Raw genomic sequence first — 14,425 nt, forward strand, 5'->3', positions numbered from 1 at the left:
CATCAGACCAGAGGACATTTCTCCAAAAAGTACCATCTTTGTCCCCATGTGCAGTTGCAAACCGTAGTCTGGCTTTTTAATGGCTGTTTTGGAGCAGTGGCTTCTTCCTTGCTGTCGATTTATAGAACTCATTATACTGTGGATATAGATACTTCTGTACCTGTTTCCTCCAGCATCTTCACAAGGTCCTTTGCTGTTGTTCTGGGATTGATTTGCACTTTTCGCACCAAAGTACATTCATCTCTAGGAGAAAAAAGCGTGTCTCCTTCCTGAGCTATATAATGGCTGTGTGGTCCCATGGTGTTTATACTTGCATACTATTGTTTGTACAGATGAACGTGGTACCTTCAGGCGTTTGGAAATTGCTCCCAAGGATGAACCAGACTTCTGGAGGTCTACAAAAAAAAATATATATATATATATTGGCTGATTTCTTTTGATTTTCCCATGATGTCAAGCAAAGAGGCACTGAGTTTGAAGGTAGGCCTTGAAATACATCCACAGGTACACCTCCAATTTGACTCAAATGATGTCAATTAGCCTATCAGAAGCTTCTAAAGTCATGACATAATTTTCTGGAATTTTTCAAGCTGTTTAAAGGCACAGTCAACTTAGTGTATGTAAACTTCTGACCCACTGGAATTGTGATGCAGTGAAATAAGCTGTCTGTAAATAATTGTTGGAAAAATTACTTGTGTCATGCACAAAGTAGATGTCCTAACCGACTTGCCAAAACTATAGTTTGTTAACAAGAAATTTGTGGATTGGTTGAAAAACTAGTTTTAATGACTCCAACCTAAGTGTATGTGAACTTCCGACTTCAACTGTATATCCAATGCAAAAAACATCTACATTTTAAATGGTATTAATATGAATTTGCATATATTCCCACAGTTTCCACCTCTGGATATTCCTCAAAATGTGCAACCCTACACACACACAACCTGCAGCACTCTGATGGGAAGGACAAATAGGCTACTAATTGTGCGTGAGTTGATGAATCATTAGGTAATGCAAGTCTTTTTTTCAAAGCTTCTGCGTCTATTTTTATTAAACCAAAACTGCCCCAACTGACTGAGGCGGCAGGTAGCCAAGTGGTTATTTAATTTTTTATTTTACTAGGCAAGTCGGTTAAGAACAAATTTTTATTTTCAATGACAGCCTAGGAACAGTGGATCTAGTCCCTTGTTCAGGGGCAGAACGACAGATTTTTACCTTGTCAGCTCGGGGATTCAATCTTGCAACCTTTCTGTTACAAGTCTAACGCTCTAACCATTAGGCTACCTGCCACCCGTTAGAATGTTGAGCTAGTAACTAAACTCAGCAAAAAAAATAAACGTCCCTTTTTCAGGACCCTGTCTTTCAAAGATAATTTTTAAAAATCCATAACTTCACAGGTCTTCATTGTAAAGGCTTTAAACACGGTTTCCCATGCATGTTCATTTAACCATAAACAATTAATGAACATGCACCTGTGGAATGGTCGTTAAGACACTAACAGCTTACAGACGGTATGCAATTAAGGTCACAGTTATGGAAACTTAGGACACTAAGAGGCCTTTCTACTGACTCTGAAAAACACTAAAAGATATATGCCCAGGGTCCCTGCTCATGTGCGTGAACGTGCCTTAGGCATGCTGCAAGGAGGCATGAGGTCTACGGATGTGGCCAGGGCAATAAATTGCTATGTCCATACTGTGAAACGCCTAAGAGAGTGCTACAGGGAGACGGGACGGACAGCTGATCGTCCTCGCAGTGGAAGACTACGTGTAACAACACCTGCACAGGATCGGTACATCCAAACATCACACCTGCAGGGCAGGTACAGGATGGCAACAACTGCCCGAGTTACACCAGGAATGCACAATCCCTCCATCAGTGCTCAGACTGTCCGCAATAGGCTGAGAGAGGCTGGACTGAGGGCTTGTAGGCCTGTTGTAAGGCAGGTCCTCACCAGACATCAACGGCAATAACGTCACCGATGTGCACAAACCCACTGTCGCTGGACCAGACAGGACTGGCAAAAAGTGCTATTCACGTTTATCGTCGAAGGAATGAGCGTTACACCAAGGCCTGTACTCTGAAGCGGGATCGATTTGGAGGTGGAGGGTCCGTCATGGTCTGGGGCGGTGTGTCACAGCATCATCAGACTGAGCTTGTTGTCATTGCAGGCAATCTCAACACTGTGCGTTACAGGGAAGACATCCTCCTCCCTCATGTGGTACCCTTCCTGCAGGCTCATCCTGACATGACCCTCCAGAATGACAATGCCACCCGCCATACTGCTCGTTCTGTGCGTGATTTCCTGCAAGACCGGAATGTCAGTGTTCTGCCATGGCCAGCGAAGAGCCCGGATCTCAATCCAATTTAGCACGCCTGGGAACTGTTGGATTGAAGGGTGAGGGCTGAGGAACTTGCAGGTGCCTTGTTGAAAGAGTCGGGTAACATCTCACAGCAAGAACTGGCAAATCTGGTACAGTCCATGAGGAGGAGATGCACTGCAGTACTTAATGCAGCTGGTGGCCACACCAGATACTGACTGACTTTTGATTTTGACCCCACCCCCCTTTGTTCAGGGACACATTATTCCATTTATGTTAGTAACATGTCTGTGGAACTTGTTCAGTTTGTCTCAGTTACTTAATCTTATGTTCATACAAATATTTACACATTAAGTTTGCTGAAAATAAACGCAGTTGACAGTGAGAGGATGTTTCATTTTTGCTGAGTTTAAAAGGTTGCTAGATCTAGTCCCCGAGCTGACATGGTAAAAATCTGTTGTTCTGCCCCTGAATAAGGCAGTTAACCCACTTGGTCCTAGGCCGTCATTGTAAACAAGAATTTGTTTTTCACTGACTTGCCTAGTTAAAAAAAAGTTTGAATAATTATTATTATTATTATTTTATTTTTTTAACTGAAAAGTGCTGTGGCAAATGCCTGCTCGCATTTGCCGGCGGCCCTGGTCTACATAGTTTTGTCTTAAGGGAGCACTGTCCTGTACCATTTAGAGCAGGCATTGATTGAAGTGCTTTCATCCAGGCACTTAATCCAATCGATGACTTTTGGCTGACCTTAACTGCCTCACTGAGCAAAGTCAACCTCTGGCACTTTTTAAACGGCTCTGCTTTTATGGGCTGGGAATGTCAGCGCTCCGCAAGGGCTGTTTTAAAAGTGTTGGCTTCTGAATGTAGGTGAATCTAGCTAGGGTTGCAAAGGGAGGGTATACAGTATTACTGGTGACTTTCTATGTTTTACCAGTTAACTATCAGAACTTTTGTAACTTGAATGTTTTTTTATTTTATCACATTACATTTTGGGTACTTCAGATTAACACAGGTGTCTGTAATGATCTATGGCCCTCTGTGTGGCCTTTATATATTTAGTATCATCAACTTAGTGAATACCATTGGTGTTTTAATATGAGGGTTTCAGCATGATTTTTTATTTTTTAAACTTTTGTAAAAAAGTGTTATGTCCATATGTCTGTTTTGGCACAACTAGTGGCAGTTGTGAAAAAAGTAAGTAGTTGGAAAAGTACATTTCTGACAAATGCCATTGTTGATTTAGATGCTTTTATTCATTAATTAGGCTATTTCCTCTTGAACCATATGACCTATCCACTGCAAACTCATGGACAATATGGACACAGATATAAAACGTTAGCCTGCCTTCCTTTCCGTTTTCTCTCTGTTTCACCTCTATTCTCTGAACATTCTGGTAACTTTGGTAAATTACCGGTAGTTTTGCAATTCTAATCTCAGCACTTTAATTTCAGTTGTTGATTGCCCAGAAACCAAACTCACGCCTCGTTTCCCCACATCTGTCAGGTGTTGATAACCATTAGTCACCCAAAGACTGAAGTTGTGCATTGCTGCCAGTGCTTAAAGCCATTTGTAAATAGACTCACCCAAGCAGAAATCCTGCCTCTCCAATTCTAAGACTACAACTACTACTCTGGACACTTATAGCTAAACCTACCAATTTATAACGACCTGTGTGTGAGAATGTCTTACAGCAGATCTAACTGAGCAATGATGGGATCACCGTTTATTCATTTTGGCTGTTAAAATATATGTTTAGAAGCTATTAAAGGTGGAATAGAATCAAATGTTTACTGCATCCGCAGCACCACACTCTATCCATGTGACCAACCTACCCGAGCTAGCCTTTAAAAAAATGTAGTCCATTGTAAACACCACAGCTTTTCTATCCTCCTTCCATTTAACAAAAAGGCAATCATAGAGAGGTCAGACGGAGCTAACCTCCACCCACACATACACACACCCATCCTCCGTTTAGTCATTACACTATGTCTCTGACAGCTATGGATGCCTCAATTCCACAGTGAGGAGGCGGGATGTGGGGTGTTTACAATGCTTGGGGGCGGTACAGTAGAACTGGGGCCAGCTTAACAGATGGCTGGATGGCCAGCCACTCTGAGAATGGTGTGGTGGGGTGATGACTGATGACAACACAGAGATATACTAAAATGTGGAAGAAATAAAAACATTCTAGTATTTATTTTAAGCCTCTGTCTCTACAGGCCTACTATACTTTTTCAGCAAGTCTCACAAAGCCCTTTTTTGAATGTGAAACCAGGCTGAAATATGTGTGTTTTCTGAAGAGCTGTAGTAGTATTTCCTAGGCTTGGTGAGATGCTGCATCATAGTCTGACATGTCATCTGATAGAGTCCTGACTGGACATGATCCGTCTCCCTGGCCTGGGGAGGGAAGGGCAACGGTGTGTCTGCAGCTCCCAACCTGAGTGGAGATGACGGCAGCCGTTTACCATGCGGCCTCAGGCTGTTATATCACGCACGCCACGCATGCCACACACACAAGGCACCAGATTGATGGTTTTCAGGACATTCACCACAAAATGTACTTGATGCAGTATAGGGTCAGAAGTAGGACAGTCCCCAACAACAACAAAAAATATTAGTTGACCGAGAGTCGACTGTTCTTTCAATCAGTCAATTGTTCAACATTTTTAAATGTGTATTTTTCCATATATAAAGACTACTATACTGAATAAAACTACTATGCTGAGCTTGTCTGATGCTTTAAGCACTGCAATTAGAAATGAAGACTCACATGTTACTAAAGAGGTAGCCAGATATCAGTATAGCCTAACCAGAAGGGGAAAAAACCCTGTTCCCGACGGTCCCCCTGACCCTCCTCCTCCAGCTGTTTGCCGTTAAGCTCCTGAATTTGCCTGTAACCGGCTACACCAGTGGTCGGCAACCTTTTCCATTTGGAGTGCCAAGTTATTGTATAATTTCTATTGATCTGCGTGCTAGCTATGATTTTCATAAGCACATTTTTGTGGAACAGTTTAATTTGGAAGTCTTCATCTCAAAGTCAATGTCATGTGGTTAATCAAAATTATATCTAAATGAAAATGGTACAGATCTAAAATTGACTTCTATTGCCATTATGTGAAAATAGCTGACATAAAGCCAACAAATAAATACATTGCAGCCTGGAGGTAGAAAATATCCGGATAAAAAAATAAGTATCCTTTAAATCACATTGGCTACGCATAGCCTGTCTGCAAGGAAGCCTTTGAAACGATCTTTTCATCAAATTGATTTTTATCAGAAAAAGATAACATATCTGAATTCTGTGTGGCTTGGGAAGGATAATGAAGTGGGCTGTAATGCCTGGTGGATCCCTGTCTCCCAAGGTTGAGTACTAGAGATGCGCTCAATATGATGAACCAGCACAATGCCCTGCCCCCAGCAGCACTATCTCTCACTAGCTCCCTTTCGATCTCCCTCTGTCTCGATCTCTCTTGCACTCCTTCCCTCTCTGGCTCAGTGCAGGGGCCCAGGCATGAGGAGCAGGTGGCTGAGTGGGAGTAGGGTCTGTCTGGGCTCTGTCAAGGTTAGGGAGGTCACATTTTAATGGGTGCACTTCTCCTCGCCTCAGCCTGGCCTGCCCCTGTCAGTCATAGAGAGTATTACACTTCTTTTTTTCTCTCTCTCTCTGCTCTTCTTGTTTGGCTGTCTTCAGGGCAGAGCTGCCATGTAGTCTATTTGATACGATTGCTGGTTCTGAATGGTAACTTTTGAGAATGATGAGGCTTGTCATGTTCTCAGGTTAAGGGAAAGGCTGTGTTTGATATGCTTGGAGCAGTGTTGTTGGGAACATCAAGGTAGTCTTGAAGTCTAGGTAATAGTGATCCACCGTGAGCAGAACCATGTCACTAGCTGATTCATCCCGAAGGATCACACAAACTCTGGAGAGTCTTTTGTTTGTGGAGAGTGGAGAGGGGAGGAGGATGCAGGTGAGAAGGAACGGCAGACACCAGCACCGATGGTCCCTGTCATTTGCTGAACCACACTTTTTTTCCCCCCGCTCCTCTGAAGACTGAAATGAAATATGGGCTCAAGGAGATCAATGAACTTCAGCGATGCTCTTCTTCTTTCTCTTTCTCTCCATCTTCAAAAGGCTCTCTCCACCTGCTAGGGTTTGTTCCTGAGGGCATGTTTCTTTTCTTTATTTATATCAGTGAAGCTTTGCGGTGTAGCGTCTAATCTGACCACATCACAGGCAGGCCGCCTGAGACCGAGCCGTGCGGGAAATGGGGATGGGGGTGAGCCATCAGTTAGGCTGCCTGAGACCGAGCCGCGCAGGGGAGTGGGGATTGGGGTAGGGGTGAGCACGAGTCAGGTTACCCATATCTGAGGATCTGGACAGAATGGGGTGTTTTTAACTTGCCCACACAATTGATGATCTGACAGTGGTCTATTCCTCCGCTTCCTCCTCCTTGCCTCCCTCTCCTCTGTGGTGGATTGAGAGTGCATTCCAGAGTGCTCCAGGGGGATGGGGAATCTGCTGGAAAATAAATGTTCCCTGGAAAAGGAAAGGCCCAAGAAATCCTGGGGCTCATGGCATTGATATGCAGGGTGTGCTGTGCCTTGTGCTGGGATCTGGGGGTACTTGAGATTCTGCCAAAACTCCTCAGGCTCCCGTCAGCCAGCCCAGGACTAGGTGCTGGGGAGGGGCAGAGCGAAATTCTAGAGATGGAACAATTCACCGAAATACATCAGTCCCTGTTCAAATGTATAAGATATGGTCTGCGGGACCCCAAACCGATTCAATTGTAGCATGCATTGGTCAGAAAATCGATTCAAACGTTATGAATCACCGGTTCACTTTTTCTTTTTTGTTGTTACTCAAATTACTTTCTTTCTACCTTCTGAAAATAGCTATTTTGTAACAACTGCGTCCTCCAGTGTCGAAGGAAGCATGTAATTGTGTTGACACTCATTATTCTAGAAGTAATTTTGCATGCATGACAACCTCAGTTTCGCATGCTGACCAACGAGCAGTAGGCTTATTCCTAATCTGGCACAGATGTGCGTCACCTTAAACATTCAAATGTTTGTAGAAATGGCTTGCGCAATATCAGGCTTTATTTGTTGTGTATGTAAATTAGCTACGTTATTTTAATCAAATTCATTGTTAAATTAAAACCCCTTTATCTCCAATTTTGTAATATCCAAATGGTAGTTAGTCTTGTCCCATCGCTGCAACTCCTGTACGGACTCAGGAGAGGCGAAGGTAAAGAGCCATGCGTCCTCTAAAACACGACCCCGCCAAGCCGCACTGCTTCTTGACGCAGCTGGCTTGGAGGAAATACCATACAGCTGGTGACCGAAGTCAGCGCGCATTTGCCTGGCCGCCACAAGGAGTCGCTAGAGCGTGATGGGACAAGGACATCCCAGCCAGCCAAACCCTCCCCTAACCCAGACGACGCTTGGCCAAATGGTGCGCAGCCTCATGGGTATCCTGGTCGCGTTCAGCTCCGACACAGCCCGGGATCGAACCTGGATCTGTAGTGACGCCTCTAGCACTGCAATGCAGTGCCTTAGACTAAGCTAACAAACCACTGTAGCTAGTATTGACATTATAATTAAATTACAATGGATTAGCAAGTTTCCATGAAACAGCTGACAAGTTAGTGCAGTGTAACTGTTGTGCAAGCTAGCGAAAATGCTAACGTTAGCTAGCTAGCTAGCTAGCTAAACATTTGGCAATGGGCTGGCAGTATGGTATTATTGAGAGTGAATTCAATTGTTTCTAAGTCATCTTTCTAGGTAGTTGTCTAGCTTTGGCCATCTGGCTAGTATCAACAAGGGCTTTCTACAAAATAGCAACATTTGAGTTGATGAGTGGCTGACGCCTTCCACGTTTTTCTGTGTGAACACAAAAGAGCTTGACTGCCGACACTGTTCAGAGCTGCTAAGTACCATTCTAGCATGTAAAGATGCAAGGCTATTACACAACACAAAACAATACATTAATGAAAGCTCTTACAATATTAAATGATTACATTTCTCTAAAACACGACCAAGTCAGAACAGTAGGTGAAAATAAGAGGGGAAAAGGGACCAAATCTATTATGGTGAGGTACATGGACTGCTAACAGCTTACTACACAACATACACTTAGTATTACTTTCTTAGCTACAGTATACATATCTCCCTGGCATTTTACATCATTATGCAGCAGCATACAATACAATTTTGGACTCACCTTGTGTTGTCCTCACTTGAACAGGAAGGTGGTGCGGCGGTCCTTGTGGGCAAATTTTATCATCAAACTTACATCAAAGTCTGGCATTATCTGGATTTGTGGTGCTTTCAAGACAACTGGGAAATTGGGGGAAAAAACAAGGTTGAATCATGACATCAGTAATCTTCAGGTCAGAGCTCTTGTAAGAGGCCAGAGTTCCCAACTTGAAATTGTGTGCTGGATGACCATTCAAAATGTATTTTCCCAGTCGGAGATCGTTCCCCCAAAGAGCTGTCAAAGGACACCAGAAACAAAATTGTAGACCTGCACCAGGCTGGGAAGACTGAATCTGCAATAGGTGAGCAGCTTGGTTTGAAGAAATCAACTGTGGGAGCAATTATTAGGAAATGGAAGACATACAAGACCACTGATAATCTCCCTCGATCTGGGGCTCCACACAAGATCTCACCCCGTGGGGTCAAAATGATCACAAGAACGGTGAGCAAAAATCCCAGAACCACACGGGGGGACCTGCAGAGAGCTGGGACCAAAGTAACAAAGCCTACCATCAGTAACACACTACGCCGCCAGGGACTCAAATCCTGCAGTGCCAGACGTGTCCCCCTGCTTAAGCCAGTACATGTCCAGGCCCGTCTGAAGTTTGCTAGAGAGCATTTGGATGATCCAGAAGAAGATTGGGAGAATGTCATATGGTCAGATGAAACCAAAATAGAACTTTTTGGTAAAAACTCAACTCGTCGTGTTTGGAGGACAAAGAATGCTGAGTTGCATCCAAAGAACACCATACCTACTGTGAAGCATGGGGGTGGAAACATCATGCTTTGGGGCTCTTTTTCTGCAAAGGGACCAGGACGACTGATCCATGTAAAGGAAAGAATGAATGAGGCCATGTATCGTGAGATTTTGAGTGAAAACCTCCTTCCATCAGCAAGGGCATTGAAGATGAAACGTGGCTGGGTCTTTCAGCATGACAATGATCCCAAACACACCGCCCGGGCAACAAAGGAGTGGCTTCGTAAGAAGCATTTCAAGGTCCTGGAGTGGCCTAGCCAGTCTCCAGATCTGAACCCCATAGAAAATCTTTGGAGGGAGTTGAAAGTCCGTGTTGCCCAGCAACAGCCCCAAAACATCACTGCTCTAGAGGAGATCTGCATGGAGGAATGGGCCAAAATACCAGAAACAGTGTGTGAAAACCTTGTGAAGACTTACAGAAAACGTTTTACATCTGTCATTGCCAACAAAGGGTATATAACAAAGTATTGAGAAACTTTTGTTATTGACCAAATACTTATTTTTCACCATAATTTGCAAATAAATTCATTACAAATGAAAAAAAAAAAGATTTTTCTGGATTTCTTTTCTCATTTTGTCTGTCATAGTTGAAGTGTACATATGATAAAAAATACAGGCCTCATCTTTTTAAGTGGGAGAACTTGCACAATTGGTGGCTGACTAAATACTTTTTTGCCCCACTGTATCTGTGTAGCTCTTTTGAGAGGCTAGCTGCTACTCAACTGAACTCGACTGGCTGGATTGCTTCTGTAGTATTATTGCAATTCACTATACCCCAACCTTGAAGGTGTGTGGTGTGTGTGTGTGTGTGTGTGTGTGTGTCCTGTGCACCTGTCTCTCCTTAATTAACTGGGAAGGCTGCCTGTGGATGCTTTTGGCACGGCTTTGAAGTGTGAACCCGGGGAAGGAGGGCTCTCTGAACACGTCAAAAGACCGGGAGCTGACAGAAGTTAAACGACTCCCATAAACCTGCAACATATTGCCTCTTAAGACGCGATTCTCCTCTTCCCTTTGACTGGGACTGTGTCTGATGTCTTTAGGCAGGTGACGGAGTCCTACTTTATTGGAAAATGGCTAATCAAGGAGAAGAGTGTGAAAGCTGTTGTATTTATTTTTCCATTCTTTCCGAAGTCAAACCCTCCATCCTTTTTGTCTCCATTATCAAAGGTAATCAAAACTTTCCCTTTGTGGAACTAGTTTTTTTCCCCCCTTCCATCGTTGAAGTGTTGAGTGCGCTGGGATTTGAACGATCTCCTGTCTTGTCTCGGCATAAAGGTGGCTGTTTCTTCTCTGACAACCTGAGTAATCATCAGAGGAAGGAGGGTAAAAATGGAAATGCAGCTCAGGCATCCATTGTCTCACATCAAAATGCAAATTGTTGTTTCAGCAACAAAATAAAGTGTATTGCAATCTTGAAAGCACATCGTAATTGAAAAGAAACTCTGTACAGGCAGATCAACTTAAAGCAGAGTTAAGCCTATTAGTTATTGTTATCAGAAGTTGCTGTGCTTATTATTTACTGATACAAATCCAGGCACAATTTTCTTTGCAGAAACACAATTGATGAGTGTTTTGTAAAGTGTTATCTGTTGCAATTTCTCTCTTTCTCCCAGAGTGAGTTGACTTACCTGAGAACCTACAACAATAATAATGATGATGATGAAGGTCTAATTTATTTTTCAGATGGGGACACTGAAAATGGAGAGCTCGACCTAAGTGGTATTGATGAGATTGAGCTGGTATGTACTGCATTTTGACATTTAGAGGGCAACTTCTATTGAATCATCTACTCATTCTGAAATGACAGTATTGTCAGTGAATAAAAACTGGAAATGCATAACTAAGGTAATTTATGTACTTCCCTTCACTGCAGTATCTCCTGAATGACCGAGGTGAAAATCAAGACTGAGCTTTGGATGAAACAGAACGAAGACTACTTGAATGGTTCAGCCACACCATGTACATATTGTAATATACTGTTTTGTCTTGACTCTCCTTACTGATAATTACAATCCCAATTTAATCCCCAATCCACATTTATACTTTCAGGAAAGGAAGAGAGGATAGCGAAAGAGAAGGAGCTGGGGATTTACAAGGAGAAGGTAAATCAACAACATCCTGCCAGTCTAAAGAAGCAATGAGCTTGGGATGGCCTGGGTTTGCTAAAGCCCTCTGAGCACTCTCGCTGCCAAACAGACAGACACTAAGCTCTCGTGTGTCAATGTGTGTGTGCATATTTTCCCCTCCAATGGGTTTCTCTCTCATTTCACGTCGGGGTTTGGCAAGGCCCAGGCCCTTTGTTAGGTCCAACATCTGCTCTCTGGTTTTAACTAGCTAGATTAACTGCAGCGCAACATATAGCTAATGAGGTGTGGAGGCTTTGAAAGCACTGATCCAACAACCGTATGCCATGCTGTCCAATGTCACAATCAGCCCCATCCCATATACTGTAGCATAGCTAGAGCATCCCTTCATTGTGCAAAGTATAGTTAAAACTGTACAGTGAGCTAAAGAACCAATGTGTCCTAAGTAATTGCAATTGACATGGTACTGGGTGATTTGAAACCCCATTGTGTGCCCTGCAGCCCAAGAGTTCGGCCTCCAAAAAGAAGGTTCTGATCCATGCCAGCACGGCAAACGAGGCTATAGAGAAGATGCTGGAACAGAAGAAAATTTCCACTAAAATCAACTACGACATCCTAAAGGAGCTGAACGTTAAGCCCAGCACCAGTCCAGCCCGCCAGATAGCACAGTCCCCAAAAGGAGCCACCCCTAGAGCCCAGAGGCTGACTGGACAATACCGAAAACCTACCAATGTCCCTCTGAGCCTGGGCACACCACTCAGCACCTTGGGAAAGAGGTAGGTGGAGCAGAACCACAGTGCGACTCAGTATATTTAATAATCCCACTGCTGTTCACTGTCATATATTATTCAGTATCGGCTGAATAAGCTTCAAGACTGAATTACGGCAGCAGTGTAGAATAAAGGGCAGATGACTAGAAATGTGAGTGAGGCTATCAGGATTACAGTGTTCTGAATGAGGCAACAGTACTTTGTCCTTCTCCATGGCTCCGGTCTGTCACTGGGGGCAACATGCCCACTTCCCAGCCTGTTGAAGCAATGTTGCTGCTGTTCTTAATAATGATGAGGCGGCACTTTTCCCCTGGCCTAGAATGATCACCAGCAACAGGCAGACAGATGATTCCATTTCCTTTTTTTCCCTGGAAGGCTGTGGACTCTCAGCCTGCCACTCACTCCCGTGGGACTCTACTTCCCTGAGAATTACCTTCTCTCTTTCCCAGGATTTGCTTGAGCTCTCATTTGCTCTCTCTTTTCCTCTCCCTCTTTCTCAACACGCACACATTCAGTACGCTATGATCCACTGAGACTTTCTGCTGAAATTAATCTGTTTCTTCAGCTTTGAGAAAAGTCATTTGACGTTTTCTGTTTGCTTGGTATTACTGAAATTGGTTTCCCAACTATCCCGCTTTTAAACCTCTTACACTAAATCTAATTTCGGTGAAACCGTCTTGCAGGTGTACGAGTCTTAGACCCAGCCCAGCCTAGACCTAGCCTTTTAGTGGTGGAACCAGGTGAGACTCCTCCCCCTTCCCAGTGTGGTCAGTATTACTGGAGTCATCTGGTTGCAGTCCCTCCCTCCCTCCAACCAGCCCAACCCTCAACCCTGTGTATACTCTGATCTTACAGGCTTTAGAAATAACCCAGCGAGGGCCGGAGTGGAGGGCTATGGTTTTTTTAACAGCACCAGTCCACTACTAGTGGCTCCAGTCAGTGGCCTAGCACTTCCTTGAAAAGTTGACATTTACTGGCCTACACATTGAAGACATATCCAGTTAAGAATACTTTCCGTTATTGAAGAGGCCGTCATTGACAAATCTTTTCCACCTTTAAGAATGGCCATTTTCCCTCTAACTGTCCGCTTGTTACATTTTTAAAATGCATTTATGTCGTGTCAATAAATATTTCATGTACATGGTTTTTGAATCATTTATTGTACACTTTCACTTGTTTTTGCTGAATGTGACTGTACTTTTGCTAGCAGGTAGCTTTTTAGAATCACATCCACTTGCTGAGAAAAAGCTGAGCTTTGCACTTTAGTGTTGCTTGCTCAACAAGTTTTTTTTTTTTAACCACAGGACGGTGATCACACCATGTGCTAGGTGTGTTCCACGACTCGCTAGTGGAGTGGAACTGACCTTCCACGGAGTTGCATTATTTTCCAGACAACACATCAAGCCCCATGTGGATTATCATTTTATACCATGGTTATAATTTAACACATTTTGACACTAGAAATGTGTTAATTTGCCGGTAGAAATGTGTTCAACATCCGCTGAAGTAGCTAGCAAGTTTATTAGATAGCTACATTAGTTGCCAAACACAGACTTGGTCGTTTAACTAACCAAACCATTAGTCCTAGCTTTACATTAGGAAAATCAAATTCAACAATGCCAATAATGTTTTCAATTCGACTATTAACTTCAAAAGCAGCTCGAACATGCCCTTCAATCAGAAACAAGGATTCAACAAATCCATGGTATAATATGTTGATAATTTGGTATCTTTGTGCACATTGTACCTTTTTTGTAAATTTTGACATTTTAAATGAGAACATGACTGACTGTTGACAGTAGAAAGAGACCTTTCACTGGTTGGTTGAGGAGCTGACTGTTACTGGAGGTCTAAAAAGGTTGTTTGTGTGGTTATTTAAAAGGGGAGACATGGTGTCAGGGAGACCTAGGGAAGTGGAGGAGAGCGGTGGCTGACAGTAATTCCATTGTGCTGCCTGCTTCCGGGCCTTACTGACTGCTACACTGAGGCGTTGTGCTCCTACTCCCCTTCCTCCAACCACGGCTCTGCTCCCCACCACGGCTCTGCTCCACTTCACTTAAGAGCTCTCCACTGTAGGAACCGGCCCCTGGTCCTGTCTCAGGCCTGCTTTGTACAGTGTCTCCCCTCAGTCATGGCCAGCCTGGCCCCCAGCCCTTCACCCGGTCACAGGCCTGTACTTTACAGGACCCTCGCTCCCACCTGCCAGTCCCTCCATCCCTCTCCCTCTCTCCTGCC

At 43.8% G+C, this 14,425-nt stretch overlaps 1 pseudogene; it reads left to right on the plus strand.

Moving 5' to 3' along the window:
• Positions 1-13,304, plus strand: part of LOC112262456 — a 41,192-nt pseudogene extending 27,888 nt beyond the window's left edge.
• The last annotated feature ends 1,121 nt before the right edge of the window (positions 13,305-14,425 follow it).

The sequence above is a fragment of the Oncorhynchus tshawytscha genome, linkage group LG11, assembly GCF_018296145.1.
Source record: "Oncorhynchus tshawytscha isolate Ot180627B linkage group LG11, Otsh_v2.0, whole genome shotgun sequence".
Taxonomy (NCBI): Eukaryota; Metazoa; Chordata; class Actinopteri; order Salmoniformes; family Salmonidae; genus Oncorhynchus; species Oncorhynchus tshawytscha.